Genomic DNA, 22,916 nt, shown 5'->3' on the forward strand with positions numbered 1-22,916 from the left:
ATCTTTAAAAGTATAACAGTTAAACATGTGGACTTTTAAGCTAGATTTCTTGGATTCAAATACTAGCTTTTTGGATTCCTAAATTATGTGATAGTGAACAAGTTACATCTCTCTCTGTAAGCCTCTTTCTTCACCCTCCTCCCCACCATGGGGATAATAGTAGCTACTATCTATCTCAAGGTTATGACGAGGATTATATGAGATAATCCATGCAGCATACTTAGAGCAAAGCCAGGTACTTAAGTGCTCCAAAAACATTAGATATTAATTATCGTATAGGGAGTTACATGGAGATCTTGCCTTAAATGTAGGTAGAACCAGCCGTCATCTGTAGGGTAAGCTTTAGGGGCAGTGGGAAAATTTTCTTGCTTCAGAATCTTCTACAATGTCTGCTAAATTGCTTGACATTTTATCTTTGGGAGATTTTTCCTTTGTATTTAGTCATTGTTTGTCCCTACCAAGCAGTTACGCAGGTTGGACAAGAAATGATTGATAGAGAGAAGACAGAGTACCCAGAGACTGGGAGAGACCAATGTAGAAGGAAACCAACAAAGATGGGTGCAGGTAGCAAATAGATTGTATCAGGGAGATCCAGAGAAGGTGAGAACATAGGTGAGGGACTGTACATAAGAAGCAGGGCTCCTGTCCTTGGAAAGACTTGCAGGAAATAAAGCCCTCAGATATATAAATATAAATATAAAAATATATTTTATATATATTATATATATAAATATATTATATATATATTTTTATAATACATATAAAATATAAAATAAAGCCCCAGGAACTGGATCTAGGAGCCAAGTCAGAGGTTAGGTCACGGATGATCTCTAGTTCCTGGACTGGAATATAAGATAGTTAATACAACTAGGGAACAACTCAGTTGCCCTCAGTCCCAGCCAAAAGGTCTTACAGAGCTCCTGTAAAAGGAACAATACTGGTCTCAGATTTAGTCACTTGGTTATAATAAAACTAGAAGTATTTAAGAGCTAGCATCCAAACAGATCATGGGATCTTTATGGTGGAAGCATGGTTCGTATGGTAACAAGGACTTGGGCTAGAGTCAGACACTTACATTTCAGCTCTGCTCTTTACCATCTGTCTTAATTTGAGTGGGTTACGTAACTTCTCTGAGCCTCAGGTTCTCTACCTGATGAAAAAAGAACATAATAATATGGTTCTAATAGATGTTTTTGGGGAAGATTAAGTGAGCTAACATGTGAAAGCATTCTGTAGAGTTTTGGGTACAGCATAGAAGTTCAATAAATGATAGTTTTTCTCCCTATTACTGGTCATTTATACTTTGGGATGAATGTTTTTACATTTTCTCTATTAATAATAGTTCTTTTTGTCTGCCAAGGCCAAAAACATTTGTAGCAGTGAATGGTTTGATTAGGGGAAGGTGGGGAAAAAAAAGGAAGAAGTAATAATATTGACGGTCGGGCCTGGATGGGTATCCAGTGGGGTACTACTGATATGCTTTAGTAGCTTGGAAGAGTGGCTTGCATATACTCCAGTTAATTCTGCTCATTTTATCCTTTACTTCCACAAGGAAGTATTCTCTTTCCTTATTTCCTTGCTGTATTACAGTGATTACAGAGTGTACCTTTATTCTTGTGATTATTTGCTTACCAGCTGTCTTCCTCACTGGGCTGCTTGCTCCATGCAGGCAGGCAACGCATTTGTATGCAGTGTGCCCACAGTATGCAAAATGACCATGACAGCACCGAGCATATAGGCAGGGGGCACCATGATTGGGAAGAGGAACATTCAAATATTGAAAGTGTTGAGATAATTTAACTTTTCTTTCTTTATAGTTTTGCCCAGGGCTTTCAGAATTGTTAGAATGCTGTACGGATATTATGATTCACTTGAGGGATGTTGGAGATTTAGAAACTCTTATTATTATCCACATCATGGGTACCACTTTCTGGAAGATCTTGATATAGTTATACTTATAAAATGTCTGCTGGTATCAGCAGCAGTGCATGTAATGCTTATGAGGCAACAGCTATTCATTATGGCTCTTGTAGGTGTTTCGAAGAAGAGAATGAATTATTAAGATTGTTTATACCTTGATAAATTTTTAGAAAAAATATATTAACAATATTTATTTTTCCCACCTATTTTTAGGGATACATGTGTGTTTTTTCCCCATCAATAAAATAATATTCATTACAGTAACTAAGAGTAGAATTTCATTATGAAATTACATTAATGTTAAACATCACATTAATAGTGGATATTATATTACTGATAAACAAAATTTTGTCAAAATATTAAGTATGAGACTTGTTGAATGAAAACATAAATTCTCACATTAAAAAGTATATTGACAATAAATTATGTTCCCATATTAACTTTTATTAAGATTTTTTATTTGATCATGAACAATAATCTGAAAATTAAACAACACTTTATTTACCAGAACTTTTTTTTTTTTTGGTATTTGCAAAAAAATGTAGGTTGTTAAACTTGAATAGCTAAAGGTTTTTCTTGGAGAGTGGATATGAAATATGACATCTTCTTTTTTGGTAGAACACCAAAAATAATGATGTGGAATTAAATGAGTTCACTAGTTTCCAAATGAAAATAATTCAGGGAAAAGAATGCATGAGAGGTCGTCACTTAAGGAAAATTTTTGCACTTACCTATCTCAAATTGTTAAGATATGATTTCGATGTTTTCCTAGTAACTGTCTACATTTTTGAGTAATTGTTTCCATTATCTTGAAGTGAAGCAAGCAAGAAAAAATATTTTAACTTCTCTTACCGGAGTAAGTGAAATAAACAATTTCTACATGCTTTCTTTAGCTACCATTTTTTGACCCTCTGTTGTGCATCAGGCATTGACCAAGTCCTTTAAATATGTTCCCTCTGTCTTCAAAATAGTTCCAGATATTATTATTCCTATTTTTATAGATGCAAAAACTGATGCTTGCCCAAGGTCACCCAATGAGTATGAACAGCCTGAATTTTCACTCAGACCTAAGTTTCCATTAAAATATGTTATATCTTCCAAATTAAGATTCTAAAACTGTTAACATGAAAAATATAATTTTCAATTCTAAACAGAAATCAAAGAATTCAACAAAACCAAGCAACTTATTTTCTAAGGTGTTCAATTCATAAAAGGAGCTTATATGAAAAGATTTTTATGTAAATCTTTTTATATCTATCTCAGATAATGGGTCACTACAGATAATGTCACTGATTTGTAATCCCTATATTGGGAATAATTACCTATTGAGGTAATCATAGTGATGACATTTTTTCTTGAATAGAAAGGAGAGTGAAGACATTTATCAATGTAAACATTCATCCATTTAAAATCTTTTCCCAGTGGATTATGGAGTATTATCTTTGTTGATGCAATAAAGAGGCCAAGATAAACTCATCATAAACACCCGCCCCCCCCCCCCCCCGCCCCGGCTGCTAGGCAAATAGCTTATCCGACAGAGAAAGGATATGCAGTCCCTCAAACCCACAATGACAGAATGCTCCCAGGGACAGCAGGATCCCTCTCTCTGCTCTTGCCTTGTGTGGCACATGACAAACAGTAGTGAAAAATTAGCGATTATTGGCATTTGTCAAGTCTGGTTCTGTGGCAGGAAAACGGAAACAGCAGCAATCATGCTCAATTTAAGTCTCCCATGATGTCAGGCTTTTCACAGACTCACATGGACATCTGAAGAGACTCGAAAAGGTTTACAGATGTGCAGTCAGCTATGACAGTGATGCTGCCAACGTGGCTCATGGATCAACTAACGATTAAGATATCAAAAGCGATCCCTGTAGCTTGCTGACAGCTGGTTCAATTGTTTGCACCTGTTTTCCCTGCATTACACATGTGTCTGGAATGGATTATTCTGGCTTGCGTTAGAAACATTTCACCTTTCCTCACTGTGACATCCTCCAGGAACATCACTGCCAAAGACCAGGTGGCTCTCTGCAAGGGTCCATAGAGGGAAGAAACTCACGTGCTTTTGAAAATCGCTCTGGGATGTTGGGCCTGACAAGGCTATCAGTTAAGGTTAGTTCTTGTTAACAGTTAACAGTGATAATATGAACAATGTTTGCTTCCACCAAGAGTAAGGGAGAGAGCTCTGTGATCTCACAGGTATATTCAACCCTCATCTCTTCTTCAGATAATAGTGTCACCATCCATCCAGCCATCTTGAATCTGTGGTTGAACTAGGTAGAAGTATAAGTAAGTAAATCAGTGAGTCAATCTCTGGGCCCCCTGGTCTTCCTGTTGCCCAGGATACCTCTCTCATCTCAGAGCCAAATTTACCGTGAAGCCGAGGAAGCTCAGGCTTCAAATTCTTGCAATTGCATGGGCTCTTTCCCAGGTTCTGAGAGTTGCCCTCACAAGGGGTTCACATGATTACATATTTTTGTAAAATGTGCAAAAGTAAGACATTTTAACCACAGTGGGTTAAGACTGCTGTTTCTTTCCACTTTGACTTCTCCTCTGACATACTTCCCATCATGTGATGTGGTGTTGGGGTGGTTGTGGGCACTTTTAGTGTCTGGCTAAGGGGAAGCTGAGTTGGGGACACATTTAGGTTGGGTTTAGTGGGATATTTTTATGCGGTTTGCAATCACTTCCGTGTATATTTAAGTTATTGCTGGCTTCCAGGAATACTCCCTACTGTCCATTATTTATGTCTAATTTTGAATTCATAGTTCTATATTCTTAAGGAGGATCCTTTAAATTATAAAAGTTGTTAGCCCCCAAAACCCTGATGTCTTCCACTTGCACCTTATATCTAGTCACCAAATCCTGTCCATTCCATCTAGCAGTATGCTGGTCAACTGGTTCTCAAAAAATAAAAAGCTCTGATTTATAGCGTGTGCTAATTTCTGTGGCCAATTTCCATCACAGCTACCAAGCTACCAATGGTTTAACAACCAGCTCATGGCATTTCTTTTTTTTTTTAATTAATTAATTTATTTTAGAGAGAGAGAGTGTGAGTGAGCAGGGGAAGGGGCAGAGGAGGAGGGAGAGAGAACCTTCAAGCACATTCTCCGCTGAGCATGGACCCTGACATGCAACTTGATCCTAGGACCCTGAGATTATGACCTGAGCCAAGTTCAAGAGCTGGACTTTCGCCCACTGAGCCACCCAGGTGCCTCCCGGTATTTCTGAATATGTAACAACTGACCATTGCAAGCTGGTACAACATGGCTCCAATATGCCACTACTGCTTCCTCAGAAATAATTTTATGAACTGGCCTCTCTTCTTCATTTCTAATTACCTTAGTTCAGACTTTCAGATTTCCTCAACCCCATCATCCCAAGACCATTCTCCACAGCTTCTTATCTTGTTTTCACTTACCTAGCTGTTGTGAGCACAGTCTACCTTCCAGAATACCACTAGATTTACTTCTTAAAATGCAAATTTCACCATTTGAGCCTCTCACTTTAATCCTCCTCTGGCTTCCCCATTATCCATGGGGGAAAAATTTAAATTCCCAAGCTTGTTTATAAGTTCCTTCATGTTCTGGCTCTTACACATCATCTGGCCTCATCTCCCTCCATAGCCTTGGAGCTTCCTGAGTGAACTCAACAATTCCCAAACATGCTGAAACCATCACTTTTCTGGGCTTTTGTTCATGCTGTGCCTCTGCTTGGATTCTGCTTCTTTCCTTTCTCTGCTTGGCAAACTCCTATGCATGCACATGTCTATACACTGGTCTGTTTTTCAGACTGTGAAAAAGTTTCTCTGCATGACAGCTACCTGAAGGATGTCTTCTGTGGGGACTCATTAAATTCACAAAAGTTCACTTGAAGACCCAAGACAAAAAGAGGAACAAAAGAATGAAATATCTCCATATCAGAAGTTACATTTCCCCAAATTCCTTATGTATCTCACCAAACAATACCATAGTGTTGTCCCACTAAATGAGACCACTCTTTCATTGACAGCTCTAAAACATATCATTTGCCATTGCAGGATCAAAGAAACTGACTTTGGTTTTGGGATCCCAGGCCAGGAGTGTGAAAAGTTAACTTCAGGTTTTCTGCCCAAATAAGCTTCCAGAGATAGTCATTAAAATAATGTTCTCTGCCTGTTGAACTGATAACCTGTATCATATTGTCACATTCCAAAACCATTCTGTATCTCTTGTACTTTCAGTTGCATTCCTTGTTAAGGTTACTCAACTTCATAAGGTTCTTGGGTCCTTCGGCAGGATTCTTTCCATACTTTTTATAGCACTCCTGAGGATGTACATAACCATCTGTTTATATGCCTATCTCCTGGGGCTAGACTATAACTCCTCAAGAATAGGAACCAGGTCTTGTTAAACCTGATATCCTCAATGCCTGACAAGATGGACCTCAATAGCATGTAGAAATCCTCAATAAGTATGTGCTGAATAAAGAATGGATGAATAGATATATGAATGAGAAGATGAAGTAGGCAAGACAGTGGTCAAGGAAGGAGAGATAAATTTTTCCTAATTCATACAAGTGGCAATTAGAATATATCTAGGATGATAGAACCAAATGACAACTCTGGAAATAAATAGTGGAAGCTCTTTGTTTTATGGCTATTAATGTTTATAAGTATAAGATCTTTATGAAATTAATCTTTATTCTTGATATGATAAATTTTTTAAAAAGATTTCATTTTTATTTGAGAGAGAGAGAGCGTAAGAGAATGAACATGAGCAGAAGAGAAGGGCAGAGGGAGAGGGAGAAGCAGGCTCCCCGCCGAGCAGGGAGGCCAATTTGGGGCTTGATCCCAGGACCCTGAGATCATGACCTGAGCTGAAGACAGATGCTTAACTGACTGAGCCACCCAGGCACCCCTTGATATGATAAATTTTAAGCATTAAAAAAAGAGATTTAGTTGGGGGACACCTGGGTGGCTCAGTTGAATGAGTGTCAAACTCTTGATTTCAGTTCAGGTCATGATCTGAGGGTCATGAGTTCGGGCTCCATGCTCAGCGTGGAGTCTGCTTGAGATTCTGTCTCTTCCTCTACTTCTGCTCCTCCCCCTGGTCTCTCTCTCTCTCTCTCTCAAATAAATAAATAAATAAAATATTCTAAAAAGTAAAAAAAAAAAAAAAGAGAGAGAGAAAGACATAGTTGGGATAATAGGAGAAACTACTAGAATTAAAGCCCAGCTCATGCCTGTAGTGAGTACATGATAAGCACTTCATGAATACTAAGTGTTGTTTAAGAAAAGGGGGCACAGGGCCAACTGGGGAAAGAGGTGGTAAGCTAAGAGAGGAGAGACCAAAAAGCAGTGTGGAAAAGAAATGCAGAGAGGCTATTGTGATAATAAAGAAACTTGCTATTGGCTCTGTAGGAGGAAACTGGGATGGGGCACAGGAATATAGGAAGGAACAAATACCGTAGACAGAAAGGTAGCTACTAAACTAAGTGAAAAAAAAAATGACAGCAATTTCTGAAGTGGGTGAGTAGATGGTTGCAGGCACCGATTTCAATAGACTGATTTGCAGAGCACTTTCTTATACGTTATAAATACACATCATATGATTGATGTTTCTAGACTTTATGACAGTGTTTCCCAAACTATGTTTTGTGGAACACTAATGTTTTCAAGATGGTAATGGTTGTTTCATTGGAAAAATACTACATATACCTTATAACCAAACTTTGCTCTCTTAGATATTAAAGGCTTTGGGAACTTGAAAAGCATTTATTGCCCCCCTTTTTGTTTTAATTTATCCCATTTTTAACCCAGCTTTTCCCAGACAGTTCTAACCACTAAACACTTCTTTCATTAAACATCTAATGAGACAGCAAAGAATGAGAGTTTTCCTCAGAACATAGTTTAATAAATATATGTGTTTCATCTAATTCACTTCAAGAAGGCCCCGAAGTGTGACATGGAGGGAAACTGTTGATTTCAACCAATCTTAATTTTTAGTAACCACAGACACAAAATACGCACAAGTGACTTACTATTTGAAGCTCGGTTTTCTTCTCGGTAGTATTTTCTTCTCTCCCCCACCAACTCGTGGTGATGATGGGAATAGCACTTTTGAAAATGCTTTGGAAAGGTTTAGAACAGCTGCTGGAAGGCAGTGACCAGACCACTGGACTAGGAATCAGGAGACCTGGTATGCCTGGCTTTGACAGTTAATCTTCCATTAAGTGTGTGGGTTTACAAAAGTTATATGAACTGCCAGGATATTACTTTCACATATATATTGCACACAAGCATGCAAAGGACTGGGTTTAAAAGCTAAAAGGTCCTGAGCTGAGATTGTTTGACAGTAAGCTGAAAACAGGATGGGACACAGGGTAAGTGCCCAGTCCAGGTTGAGAAGTAGTAACAGCTGGGAGTGCTACAAGGTAGACATGGGAGTTAACTAAGGGGAAAGGAAGGATGGACCCACTTTTGCTGGGTGAAGAACCTCTCTGGGTGCTTGGCAACAATACCAGGAGTGGAGGGCCATCGACTCCACCTCCTTTCCTGGCCCTAACCATGTACTTATCATCCCCATGTCAGCTTGAGCCTATCTTGGCTGTCTGTGATGTCTATACCTTCTGCCTTAGGCCATAGGCCTAGGGTGCTGGATATGGTGGTACATAGGAAACCCTCTCTACTGTTTTATAAGAATGGTCTGGAAATGGTCTGCTATCCTCTACTTATCTCAGTTAGACTGCACTGAGTGGCAGGGCCCATTCGAACCTGGAGCTGTAGACTTCCTGACCATTAATACATGTTTGTGGTCTGTTGTGCACTATGTATAGGTGTAGAGCCCTCTGACAGAATCTGCTGTACCTAGTTTTCCTGCTCCATTTTCTCTGGTATGTGGTTTTTCCTTCCCTAGAAGGACTTGAGTCTAGATTTGGCCTTTTGTCTAATTCCTGCATTTTCCTTTTCTGCCAGGGTTTAAACCAAAATCTGATTTCCAGATTTCTATTACGACATTTCGGCATTTCACTGTGTAGTCTTCTCATAGCCTTGGAGACATTCCTAAGCACCTTCACCTTGGGGTGAAGTCATCTGTTGCAAAATTTTTAAAAAAGGCTTAAAATATGAATTTTGTTGTTGTTGTTGTTCATGAAATGTATACAAATGACAAAAGTACCTGATATAACACGGACCAAAATCTTATCACCTTTTAGGAAGACAATTTTGTGGCCTACCATTTACACTTTGATGAATATCTAGAATCACTGCTACCTCAAAGCCTGGGTGCTCTTCCTTTGTCTGTGTCTCAGTATTATCCCCACACCATTAGCCCAGGTCATACCTCCCTGGACTTGGTCTTAAATTGCCAAAGTATGCTTCCTGCCAAGCTGGTCAGACTCCAAAGTCAGTCCCAGCTTGTTCTTGTTCCAATATGGCCCAGACATGTGGTTGCTAGCCTGGTGCAAAGAGGGAGTAGGAGGGGTCTGTGGAATGACATCATGTGCACATTTAACTAAAACATGTCCAACTATAGGAGTTCAGAGAGATCGGGTGGAGATAATAGCATAGATTCTACCCACCATTTCACAAATTGATCGTGCATCTGGGCACGAGCAGGAAATGGAAGGCAGAAATCAATTTTCCTTGATCAGTCTTAGTTCCCTTTTGTTTCTCTATGGTGTGAGCATAGTATTAAAGATACACATTTTACTTACCACATGGTCCTTTAGTTCAACCCTATTATATCATTTGCTGCTCAACAAAAGAAATAGCGTCTGGGCCAAAGCTGTAAGAAAGCTGATTCTTTTGGATCTTCCAGAGCAGTACTGTCCAAAAGACCTTTTGGCAATGATGGGAAAGTTCTATGGTTTATGGTGTCAAGTATGGTAGCAAGTAACAACATGTAGCTATGGAGTACTTGACATGCGGCTCGTGTGACAGAGAAATTTAAACTAATAAAAATTCATTTCAATGAAATAGCCTCATGCTACTTACTGTATTGAATGGTATTAGTTTTCTATTTCAGTATAGCAGATTACCGCAAACTTAGCAGTTTACTTACCCTTTTATCACCTCACAGTTCTTTAGATCAAAAATCTGGGATACTTCTCTGGTTAAAATCTGGGAGTTCTCTGGTTAAAATCTCAAAAGACTAAAATGAAGGTGTTGGTAGGGCTGGGCTCTTACCCAGAGACTTGGGGCAAATGCTGCTTATAGGCTAATTTAGTTTCTCATGGTTGTAGGTCTAAGGCGCTTGTTTGCTGGCTGACTGTTGGCCAGGGGTCACTCTCAGCAACTAGTGGCCAGTCTCTGGTCCCTCCACGTGGCACCTTTCATCTGCAAGCCAGCAAATGGCTTATCGATTTCTTTCAGTGCACTGAAACACTCTTATTTCTCCTTCTGCTATCAGCCTGAGAAAACACTCTGCTTTTAAAGGGCTCACTCGATTGGGTCAGGCCTACCCAATTAATCTGCCATCTATTTCATTTTAAGGCCAACTGGTTAGGGACATTGCACCTGCAAAATCCCTTCACAGTGGTACTTAGATTAGAGTTTGGTTGAATAATGAGGATGGGACTCTCAGGAGGCCACCTTTAGAATTCTGCCTACCACAGTCACCTTCTTAAGATTTCCAATGGTAATTTTTACCAGGCTTGATTTTTGTATTTCACATTAACTTTAGAACCCAACTCCTTAGTAAAATATGATCTCACAGTAGATAGAGTGACTTCATTGCTTGGGGCTTTAAATTCTTTTCTATTCTTGAGGATCACTTTAAAAATGTAGAAACCTAGAAGTTAGTGGCTGGAAGTTGTAGGGGAGGTGGAGCCGGAGAAGGTGAGCCTGTATCTACTAAGACTTTAACTTTTTTTTTTTTTAAGATTTTATTTATTTATTTGACAGAGAGTGAGAGAGAGAGAAAGAGAGAGAGCACACAAGCAAGGGGAGTGGCAGTCAGAGGGAGAAGGCAAGGGAGAAGCAGCTGAGCAGGGAGCCTGATGTGGGGTTCGATCCCAGGATCCCAGGACCCCAGGACCCTGGGATCATGACCTGAGCCGAAGGCAGACGCTTAACCGACTGAGCCACCCAGGTGCCCCTAAGACTTTAACTTTTAACACTAGGTAAGATGAGGTGATATATGGATGAGATAGGCTAACTGAACTGTGGGGAAGGAGGATGGTGGACCAACTGAGGAGGGCCGGGAGGAGGGGACAACTGGAAGGACTTAATGGCTACTGAAGGCCAAATTCATCTCTCTCAAAATTATCTACCACTTTGGCATTTGAGCTATAGGTTGCCACTCCATCACTTAGCAGAATTTGAGGGCTATTAAGGTCAACAAACAGAATGATTTGTTAAAAAAGAAAAGACCCCTCAAATCCTTTCAAAGTGATATCAATCTGCGTTAATGGAAGCATTATGTTCTAAACCAGAAAAAAAAAAAAAGAAAAATTATTTCCAGCAACTTGGCACTAGTCTTGCCTGAACATATTTCAACTGCTTTTAGTTTGGGATACCACATGTTGAAAAAGAGACAAATTAGAGAATATTCAGAGAACGGCAACCAACATGATAAAATGTCTAGTTAAAGGTCCATGGCGTGGCTCAGGGGATTGGTAATGGGATGTAAATCCTCTCTCGTCAGCACTTCATTTTTAGCAATGTCTATCTAATGGCTGTCGTCACTGCTTATATTCAGAGACCAGCATGGAAGGAACTGACGGTCAGTATATGGTTCAGAATGTTGTAGTTCATGTTCCAAGTAGCATCACTGTTAGAGCCTTTTTCACCTTCCCGGTGAAGAAGTGAAGAGTTTAAACACAAAGGCTAAATTAGGTATTCACTCTGACCTGAGCTAGTTGGTTCCAAGTTTGGTGGGTATACGCTAATTACTCTGAGCAGTAGGCATTGCTGTATTGAGTTTGAATTAGGAGTGAAATTCTTTTTCTTGAGTTTAAATAAATATCCACAGTAGTTGAACTGTTTCCAGGAAGTTCACAATCTGCTTCATGTTTAAGTTAAAAAAACCAGAATGTCAATCTATTTAACTACAATGAGAAATAAAACAATAATCTAAACTATGGTGCTCATGTTGATGAGATCTGTGCGTTCTGTACTTCTAGGAAGACCTCCAGTGGAAGCCAAATCATAATCTGATGGTTGCTCTGTGTCAGCACAGTGTTCTTTAGATGATTATAAAATACCTGGATGTGTCTGTCCATCTATGGCTTTTGATCAAGTCTGCATGACTGTCCAGATTGCTTGGTGGGATGAGGTCTAGAATTCACGAGACTTCTGTTTTAGTCATGGATCTGATATTAACTTACTGAGTGATGCTTGGTAAATTGGTAAAATAAGAAACTGGTAATAATTGGCTTCCAATACCTTTTTAATTGCAGAATTCTTTGATTTTCTGTATATTCTCTAAAGGCAGCTAAGTAGATAGTTAGATAATTAACCGTCATATTCCATTTGCTAAAGACCTCCAGGCTTTTTACAACTATCAGTGAATTTAATAAACATTTGTTGGGACACCTGGGTGGCTCAGTCAGTCAAGAGTCTGACTCTTGATTTCGGCTTAGGTCATGATCTCATCAGGGTTGTGAGATCAAGCCCTGCGTTGGGCACCAGGCTGGCTGTGAACCTGCTTAAGATTCTCTCTCCCCCTCTCCCTTTGCTCCTCCCCTCCCCCTCTTTCTCTTTTGCTCCCTCTCTAAAAAACAAATAAATAGGGGCACCTGGGTGGCTCAATTAAGTGTCTGCCTTCAGCTCAAGTCATGACCTCTGGGTCCTGGGATTGAGCCCCGAGTTGGGCTCCCTGCTCAGTGGGGAGTCTGCTTCTCCCTCTCCCTCTGTCCCTGCTCATGCTCTCTCTCTCAAATAAATAAATAATATCTTAAAAATAAATAAAAAAGTAAACAAATAAACATTTGTTGATGGCTTCCTATGGGCAAATATTTTATTAGGCATGGAATTGGACATGGTCTCTTCCTACAGGAAATTTAAATGGCTAATTAAAATATGAATGTTATCTTACAAATTAATGGAAATAGTAATGAATATGAATGATAACATGAATATGATGGTATAAAATGAATAATGACTGATGACAATATAAGAGAATTAAATAAAACCAGCAAAAGAGGTGCAGACACCTGTGGGATTGGATATTGGGTAGTGAAAATACGTATTTAATGTATAGAGATTAGAGAAGAGCATAATATTTAAACTGGATTCTTAAGCATGGGTGTGTCGGCACAATGAGAACCACTGGTCTGGAGTCAGTGTCAGATCTGCTGTAATGGTGATGTGAACTTCAGTTTAGCTGGTAGGAGTGGAGGATACAGGAAGAGCTTCAGGGCCTCTCAATTGAATGGACCACTTCTTTCGAAGTCTACTAGGGCTGTCATAACAAAATTTCACAGACTAGGTGGCTTAAACAACAGAAATTTATTTTCTCACAGTTTGGGAGGTTGGAAATCCAAGATCCAGGTGTCAGCAGGGCTGGTTTCTCCTGAGGCCCCTGTCCCTGGCTTGTAAATGGCCACCTTTCCTCTGTGTCCTCACATGGCCCTTTTTTGTACATGTACATCCCTGGTTTCTTTGTCCATTCTTAGAAGGACACTAGTTATATTGGATCAGGGCCCTACCCTTATGACTTCATTAAACCTTAATTATCCCTTAAAAGACCCTATCTTCAAATATAGCCACATTGGGGATTAAGGCTTTAACATATGAATTAGGGGGTTGGACACAAAATAATTTATAACAATTCTAAGGATCTTAGAGGAGATCTGCCCTTGAATTCACATGACGATATGCTTTTTGTGAAAAGTAAGATTTTTTTTTTTAGTATTCTTTGTCTTTAAGAGTGCCCCAAATAGGATAGATTTTAAGGCCCCATAAAATGTGTGTCCACCTTCTGCCCAAGAGCAAGCTATTCATTAGGTCCACTGTTCAGCAGGAGAGGTAGACCTGAGATGGGATGCTGTGTGGGGGAAGTGGGCAAGTGTGAGATTCCTCAGTCATTTGACATGGAGGACTTAGGGACTGATGTGAAAATCCCAGGTTCCGATGGAGCTGTGAAAACTTTTAGACTGGGGGATCAATACATAAGATTAAATATGCAGGTCTACAGCCATCATCTTAATCTTGCAATCCTACACCACCCCACACCAGTGTCTAAAGGAACCAATACTAATGGGAATCCAAAGGAACAAAACCTAACGGAGCACAAAGTGCATTTCGGGGATAGTGGAATGTGCTATTACAGCTGGGAGGAAACATAGAGTTGGTGCAGATCAAGTGGGAGAACCATTTTGATTCTTTTTTTTTTTTTCTGACATGACATAAATATAAATTAGATTTAGGAAAATATTTCTTGGTCTCAGAGTCAGGAGAAAACAGTTAATGTTAGTTAAAGAGTGAAAGGTTTTGGTGGGGGTGAGTCATGGATTCTATTCCTCTCCTTCCCTCTGCTGCTTCCCAAGGTCCTCTGCTGTTCCTCCTCTCTCAAGCTTCTTGTCACAATCACTTGGGCTGCTTTTGAAGAAAGAAGATTCCCAATTCCCATGTCTAATCCCAGACAGAATGAATCAGTCTTTGGAGGGTGGGGTCCCTAAATCTTCATTTTGAAGGCTTAGATTTGATTTTTTTTTACTCTCTAGAGATTGGGATTTACTGCCCTGCAGAGTACCCCTCTTGGCTCTTGCTACCATTAATATCTATGGATTACAACAAGAAACTACTATTTTTGGAGCAGTTATTTTAAGCTATGCACTGTTCTAAGCAACATAGTCACTTGATTTTCACAGTAAACCTTTGTGGTCATACCATTACTCCCATCATGCGGATGAGAAACCAAGGCTTGGAAAAGTTAAACAGATTAAACAGGCCATGGAAAGCAGCAGTGTGCAAAAGAGTGAAAGGGAAAAAGGAGAAGGAAGATTTGGTAAGCATTTGCACATTTTCCTGTTATGTAAAAAATGACGTTAGCGTTATAGATTCCCTTACTTGTGTGGATGGTGTAATACACATGAACTCCCCGGCTCTTGCCTGCTCGGGCATTGCCGAGCTATACTGTTCAGCTGATACTCCGATGAAATGGCATGCCAGGAAATTCCAGGCACTTGCGGCAGAAGAAATAGATTTCATGCACTTTTCTTGCCAATACTAACATCCCTCTATGACACTTATGAGGCTGTGGAGACTTGTGTGCTTGGCTAATGTTCACATTTTTGGTTTGATAAGAAATTTGGGCAGCTTTAGAAATAAGGTATGTAGCTTTGGAAAATAGGAACAAAAACTTACTGTGTGATAATCTCTTCTCTCAGTAGGCTATGAATCGGTAAGTAGGTGTTTTTTTTGTTTTGTTTTGTTTTGTTTTGTTTTGTTTTGGTGAAGCAAAATGAAACAACTCATAATCAAAACACTTATTGGGAACATGATAATATTGCATCCCTTCAGTCCTCCACAGTTTCATTTAGAAGAAGAAAATTCCCATTCATTGGATCCAACAACATAATAAAGCTTCTTGAGGTAACCCTTGCAATTGCCATGTGACTTTATAACACAAGCAATGTGTGTATTCCTTCAACAAATTTACTTTTCAAATATACGGAAAGAAATAAAATATCCATGTTTATTATGTTTAGACTGACTGGATATCGGCTATAAGAGATGGCAATGGAAAAGAGTCCAAGTAGATGTAACTCATTTTAACAAACATAGTTCTTCTGAAATTAAGAGGTTAATTATTTCACAGATTTTTTTTTATTTTTTATTTTATTATTTATTTGACAGAGATAGAGACAGCCAGCGAGAGAGGGAACACAAGCAGAGGGAGTGGGAGAGGAAGAAGCAGGCTCATAGCAGAGGAGCCTGATGTGGGGCTCGATCCCATAACGCCGGGATCACGCCCTGAGCCGAAGGCAGACGCTTAACCGCTGTGCCACCCAGGCGCCCCCCACAGATGTTTTATTTCTGCAGATGATGAGAATAAATATTGACTTATTTTAATATTTATTTAAATATAGGTTTCTGGTTTCTAAACAGTTTTAGAGTTTAAATATATTTTGAAATACACAGCAAATTCAAAATCAAAATACAAATCAAAATCAAAATAGAATTCACCTGTTGTCTATGTTTGGCTTTTATTAATAAGGAGTTAAAGACCCCTTCCATCCATACATTTTCTTCTCTCAAGGTTAAAAACTATCAGGTAGCTATTTGATGGATATTCTTCCTTTTCCTAGGTTTATACTTTATATGCATTTATACGTTGGATACCCTTAATCAGAATATTATTAAGTATGCTTCTCTGGAATCAGTTTTCTTTACTGTAGTATAGACATTTTTCTAGGTCACTTCATGCAGGATATTTTTTTAACATTTTAATATTTGTGTTGTTACTATTGAACCATTCCCCTATTTAATTTTTTAATTTTTATTTTTTCCCTTTATTTAGTTTTTTTTCTTTTTGCTCTTTTGAACAATTTTTCAATGAATAGCCTTGCCAGGTATGCATGTTTCGAATTTCAATAAATATTGCCAGCCAAATGACTTTCCACAAAATTTGTATATTTTCCCCATGATTTGTATTTGTATTTTTGTATTTGTATGCTTTCCCCACATTTGCTAGAGCTGGCTGTTAGCAGTCTTCTAAATCACTGACTGCTGAGGGCAAATTGTATTTTGTTTTACTTTGCAATAAAGAACTGGTTGATTCTGAATATTTCATATGCTTAAATTTTTTCTGGTATAATTCTAAAAGGTAAATGTACTCCAGAGTTAAGAATAAGAAAAACGGATGCTTAGTTAGGACTAACTACCACTTAAAATAACTACTATTCACATTTTTAGTCTCAGATTTAAAATACCTTTTATTTGCCAGGATGGGTAATTAATTCAAAATGTTTCCGACATTAGCCTCAATTTTTGATACTTCTGTAAGGGAACTAGATGAGGAATAAGTAATTCTGCTTGTTCGAGAAATTCAGGCAGTTTTTGTTTTGTTTTTCCCATCTGTACTTTGTTATTGGGAACAATCTTCATGTTTATCACCCCACGTTACAAATTATATTTTTAACTTTGAAATCTATACAAAACACCAAAGATTATGATCTTGGACAGTTTATGACTAGTGTTAATTTATTGGAGCTTTTTTCTTTTGCATTCTCATAAATTAAAACTACATTTTTTTCTTTAAAATAAGTTATTGGATCTTGGTGGATAAGAAACTGAAATGAGATGCTCTTTCCTCAATCAAACCAGCAAATACCTCTGCAGGCTTAGTCATAAAACCCAGCACGGAAATAATACTCGTCTCACAATCAGGTCAGAAATGATAACTGAAACCATGGACGCCTTAAGATAAGCTACCTGTGTAAGCGGGGGAAATAGCTGGAAGTCTAATAGAAGGCTTTGTGTTGGAGGACAGTGATTGAAGTTCAAAAGGCTTAGCAGAGGTCAAGTTGGCAATGTCAGGTATTTCCCCAAGTTTAGTTCATTCAATTAAGTTGAAACAATCTGCTCCTGTGAGAGTGAGTGGCTTTCCTTACACTGGGAGGCCCAGGCAAAGGGATGCTCAGTTTCCTCTGCACCAGAAGCCATGTCTGGCATAATTTTTAGAAAGAGATTGAGTCGATTTTCAGGAACTCTCCGTGGGGAACTTATGTGCAATACAGTGCTTGTAAATCTGGTGAATTTAGCGAATACATTTGAAAGGGATGGACGAGACAGTTATTCATCTGCATGTATCGGCCAACTCTCAGAAACCAAATTCTTCTCAAACTTTTGTTGTTACTAAATGGGATGACTCTTCCTGTGTCTGTCACATTAATGGAGCTGGTTTTCTTCCCTGAGTCTAAACTACTGTTGATTGCCTTGACCTCTGCCCAGCTGAGGGACTAAATGCCTTGGACTGAGGGCTTTCTTAGGAGTGCCTGTATTCTCTGCTCAAGGCTGCTGGATGCTGGCAGATTTTTAGGGTAGGAAAGTGTGCAAAACTGCTCCTTTAAAAACTAAATTTCACGCACTTAGGATTTTGTCTTCTTCCTTGGTATGTTACTTTTCTTTTCCTTTTTGAAATGTACTGTTTTATTTCTTAGCTTGAGTAATGATTTTACAAATATGAGTGAACTTTGTGGAGGAATAGAAATGGGACATACCCTGACTGCAGCAAATGATCAGATTACAGAGATAAATTGATATATGAGAGGTTCCGGAATACTGGGTAATTACACCACATACCTCCAGGAAATTCACACACACACACACACACACACACACACACACACACACACACACACACACACATTAACCTCCTGCATATGTGTATGTATGTGACTATATAGATTTTAATTATAAGAAAAGCTTAGGGTATTTTTAAGTTGAATGGCACCAAATGTCATTATCAATTGGTTTCTTACCATTTAAAATGTATTTCTAAAAGCTCCTAATCCCAATAAGTTTTCACTAGTCAGATGCTAGGAAAAGCAAACATGGACAAAATGATTTTATCCAGTAGTTCCTAAACCTGGCTAATTGTTAAAGTCACTTGAGGCCACCCAGGCCTCCACAATTAGAATCTCCAAAATGGAGATGCAGCAATCTGGTTTAACAAGGTCCTCAGATGATTCTGATGATCAGCCAAGTTTGTGAAGCCTAAAAAGTCAGTCTAGAATAATAAGTCATTTTGTTGGATCAGTTTGATTTTGAAGGCATTGTACAGCTTACTAAAGGGTCACTAATGCATGGTTTTGATAATGCACATAACCGTGATAGTCATAGACTCCTATGGGAGCTTTCCAATAGTAACCCCGACTTAGCATTGTGAGTCCCATTTTACAGGTGAGGAAACTGATACCATTAATATGAATAATTAGTACCACAAAGTTAATAACTAGGAAAATCGAGATTCACTTCCCAGCCTTCTGATTACATGCCCATTGACTTCCCGTAGCTTTAAGGTGAAAATCAGTAAAGGCCTTTTTCCCACGGGATCTCTAGTTTAGACCTAGCATTTTGTCTGTCATCCTAAAATAACTTTGAGGTCAGTGTTATTTCAGTTGAGAACCCATTTATGGGGTTGCTCTATGCCTAACTTTGTGTTGAGGGGGTAGGCCTCAGAGGGGCAAGCTTTACGCTCACGGAATCTCGTTGGGTGGTGAGGTTTACTTGGGACAAGAGGAGAAAGCAACAGGTTATAGTGACAAATACTATGTGGACTGTCCATGCCATAGCAGCAAAGGGACAGTCATTTTGGGCTACAGTTTTTAGGGAACACTCAAGGAGAAGCAGGATTCCATTTGGGTCTTGAAGAGAGGGGTTTGGAAGGTTCAGGAGAAGACATTCCAGGTGTGGGAACAGCAAGAGCACAGGTGTGAGTGTGTGTGTGTGTGTGTGTGTGTGTGTGTGTGTGTGTGTGTCTGTGTCTGTGTATGCAGTCAGTCAGTGCTCAAGAGAGGGCTGGTCCAGCTGAGAGCAACGAGAGCGAAGGAAGAGGGTGAAAAATATGGGGCCATGCCTTGTCCTTCCAAGTGGACAGACTCCATCGGGCACTGAGATTGTTGAGTTAAAAGGTACCTTTTGCAATCATTTCCCTCTGCTTCTATGTGTTTATTATTCTCTCATGTATGTGCTCCCAGCCCCCAGGAAATACTTTAACCTAATGCTTCAAAAGCCTCTGCCATTGTCCAGAATCAAATTAAGCACAGTGAAAATGACCATCGCTCTGAGACACATGGGATTTGGGATGTCAAAAGACACAAAAGCCTCAGCATAATAGAGGGAATCAGCAGGTTCCTGGGATATGACTAATTTTTCTCTGGCTGTTTAGTAACAGGTGGTATTTATCTAAGCAGACTGCCCTGGGCAGCTGGTTGATGGGTTCTTCCAGCTGGACATCTTCTCCCCATTTAGTCCAACCACACCTGCTTCAGACAGCAAACAAGAGGCTTTCTCATCTCCAGTATCTACATGTGGGGGGTGGGGGTATAGATGAACCGTTCAGCTTCCAGCTGTAGTGTTTCATGATGTCCAAGGATCCCATCTGGCCTCCTACCAGGAGAAAAAAAGAAGTTTTAGGTTTAGAGGTGGGCTTCTTTTTATTTTATTTTTTTCCCCCTCTCTTTTTCCCGGGGGAGTGGTTTTGTCCTATTAGGTTGCTTTCTTTTAAAAAAGAGATTTTTATCATTGGCTTCTATCATGTGATCAGATTTATCTCCCATGAAAACTTCCTTTCCTTGAAGCATGCACTGACACGAAGGTGCCTGTCCCTTCAAGCTCTTATCATATTGCATTGAGGAATAGTAGAATAGTCTCATGAAAGATTAATCACTTCCTGTAAGCATCTTGTACCTGCAGACAGGCTATTACTGAAGTATGTCTGAAAGAAAACAAGGAAGGATGTTAAAATGTATCAGCCAGGTATTTTTTGGCAGTGTGACTACAAACCTTGTTTGGGTGCCAGCTTTTTTGGAGCCAAAAAGGACTTCTGTGCTGAGTTAATGGATCATAGTTTGTTTTGTACAAGAGTAGCAATGTTTTCTTTGTAATGATAGCCAAAACCTTGACACTGCACAGGTATTTCTCTAGAGGCTGTACAAGTGTGTGCATTCTTATTTTTTTCCCCATCTAAACTGAATGATAAATCAACCATTTGGACTAAATTTAGTCCTGGCAGTTTAGAGAACCCTGTATCCCCAGTGCCAGGCCTGCCAGCTAGTAGGTGTTCAGTAAATATTTGATGACTGACAATCTCTGTTTTATAGTTGTCAAGGAGTTTACAACAATTTAGAGGATGGCATAGCCTCAGTCGTGAAAATTCCACTCATCAATAGAGTACTGGGTCCACTACCACTACCACCACTACCACTGGGTCCATTACCAACTGTAGGCTGGAGATTAAAAAAAAAAATATATGGTCCTTGCTTTTAAGAAACTGAGAATTCCTGATAAGGGAAATAGTAACACAACAACATCAGCAACAAAAACAACATTTATTGAACACTTTCTGTATTGTAGGCCCTTAAGCACTTTGTAGGTATTAATTCATTTGATCCAGAATTATTATTCATATTATTCTATTATTCTAGTTTTTCAGATATGTCAACCAAGGCACAGAGAGACACACACCCTTCTGTAATTTACCCAAAGCTAGTAAATGATGGAACTGGGATATGAATAAAGATCCAAAACCAAACACTGAGTTTGTGGAGTGCTCTGATGGGTAAGTGCAGGGCACAGAGAAGAGGCTCTCTCATCTTAGTATAATGGGGGTTGGGGAAGGGTTTCGGGAGCAGGTGATGGCTGAGCCTTTTTCTCCTCACCTCTGCTTCTGGCCCTAGGATTTGGGATCTGGGATCTGGGATCTGGGATTTCTGTTACTCTCCAGATATGGTCCCAGTTTTTTTCCATGGCCTTTGTTACCAACAGAGAACATTGTGCTCTACTTCATGACATCTCTTCACTGATGTCTCAATACGTTGTTCAACTTCCAGCAGCTGTAATGATGTCCTTTATGACTGACAGTCTGCTGTCATGGCAAAAATGTAGGTTCTGGAATCAGACACACTTAGATTTGAATCTTGTCTCTTCCATTTGTAAGCTGTGCAATATTGAGCAAGTTATGTAACTCCAAAGGATTCATTATACTCATCTCTTTGATATGTTTAAAGAATTAGAGATAATATATGTAAAATTTCCATCATTAGAAGGTGCTCAAGGAACAGTAGTTTTATTTCTCTTGTAAGACCATGCCTTTTTTCCCCCTTATGTTTCTCCCTGCACCTAGCATGGTTCCCACAAATAACAGATAATTAATACGTGTTTATTAATTTGATTTTATGGGTGACAAGAAATAATTTATGTCAGTGCTATATTATGAAATCATTATGCACACATCTTCCTGAGATATTTTTCTCTTCCCTTTTCTTTCCCCACCCACATCTGTCTTCCCGCTTAGTTTAAATCCTACTTGACTTTCAGGTCTTGGCTTAGCTGTCATCCTCTCCAAAAAGTGTTCCCTGCCTGAGTTAGGCTGCCCTTCTCTCTGCTTCTGTGGGACCTTGGGGTCTAGGAGCTGTTGGTGTCAGACAAGCTTTGTTGCTATTTTTTGTATTGAAGTAAAATCCACACAACATAAAATTATCCATTTTGAATGGTACAGTTCAGTGGCATTTAGCACATTCACAGGGTTGTGCAACTCCCACCTCTCTAGTTCTGAAACACTTCAACACCTTAGAATAAAACTCCATACCTATTAAGCAGTACCCACTGCTTAAGCAGTAGCCCTACCCCCCTCCCACTAGTCTTTGCCAACTACCAATCTGCTTTCTGTCTCTGTGGGTCTACGAGTCCTGGGCATTTCCTATAAGTGGAATCATACAGTGTGTGATCCTTTGTGTCAGGCTTCTCTCACTTGGAATAAAGCTTTCAAAGTTATAGAGTGTATCAGGCCTTCACTCCTTTTTTATGGCTGAGTAATATTCCTCTGTAGGTATATAACACATTTTGTTTATTCATTCATCCATTGATAGACATTTGGGTTGTTTGACCTTTTGGTTCCTGAAAACAATGGTATCATGAACATTAGTGTACAAATATTTGTATATGTGTTTTCAGTTATTTTGGGTATATACCTAGGAGTGGAATTATTGAGTTTTTTGGTAATTCTGTGTTTTACTTTTTGAGCAACTATCAGCTTTATTATTTTTTAATTTCAAAATGTTGCCCAAGTCAAACCTACAGACAAGCCTGGGATCTGGAGCTCACTATATTTAGAAAAAGCCCAATTCCAACAAGTCCTGAAAACTTTGGATTAGGGAAGAAAGATACCAAAGGTTGTACATATAAATCTCTTTTGTAAAGATAATTTTGTTTGTGTGAAATAAAAACAAAGTACAACAATCCATGAGAAATTCCAAGGAGGGGCGGAAAGAGTAACTAATTTTTTTTTTAAAGATTTTATTTATTTGACAGAGAGTGAGACAGCCAGCGAGAGAGGGAACACAAG

General features: G+C 39.1%; 1 long non-coding RNA gene across 1 annotated transcript in view; it reads left to right on the top strand.

Annotated features, from left to right (window-relative positions):
* Nucleotides 1–22,916, top strand: part of LOC123000840 (uncharacterized) — a 143,737-nt gene that overhangs the window by 74,878 nt on the left and 45,943 nt on the right. Inside the window, exons 6-7 of the long non-coding RNA XR_007188095.2 lie at nt 3,919–4,032; nt 20,998–21,131. This is a non-coding gene — a long non-coding RNA (uncharacterized LOC123000840). The remainder of the gene's footprint in view (nt 1–3,918; nt 4,033–20,997; nt 21,132–22,916) is intronic.

Source organism: Ursus arctos, unplaced genomic scaffold (genome assembly GCF_023065955.2).
Source record: "Ursus arctos isolate Adak ecotype North America unplaced genomic scaffold, UrsArc2.0 scaffold_6, whole genome shotgun sequence".
NCBI classification, from domain to species: Eukaryota; Metazoa; Chordata; class Mammalia; order Carnivora; family Ursidae; genus Ursus; species Ursus arctos.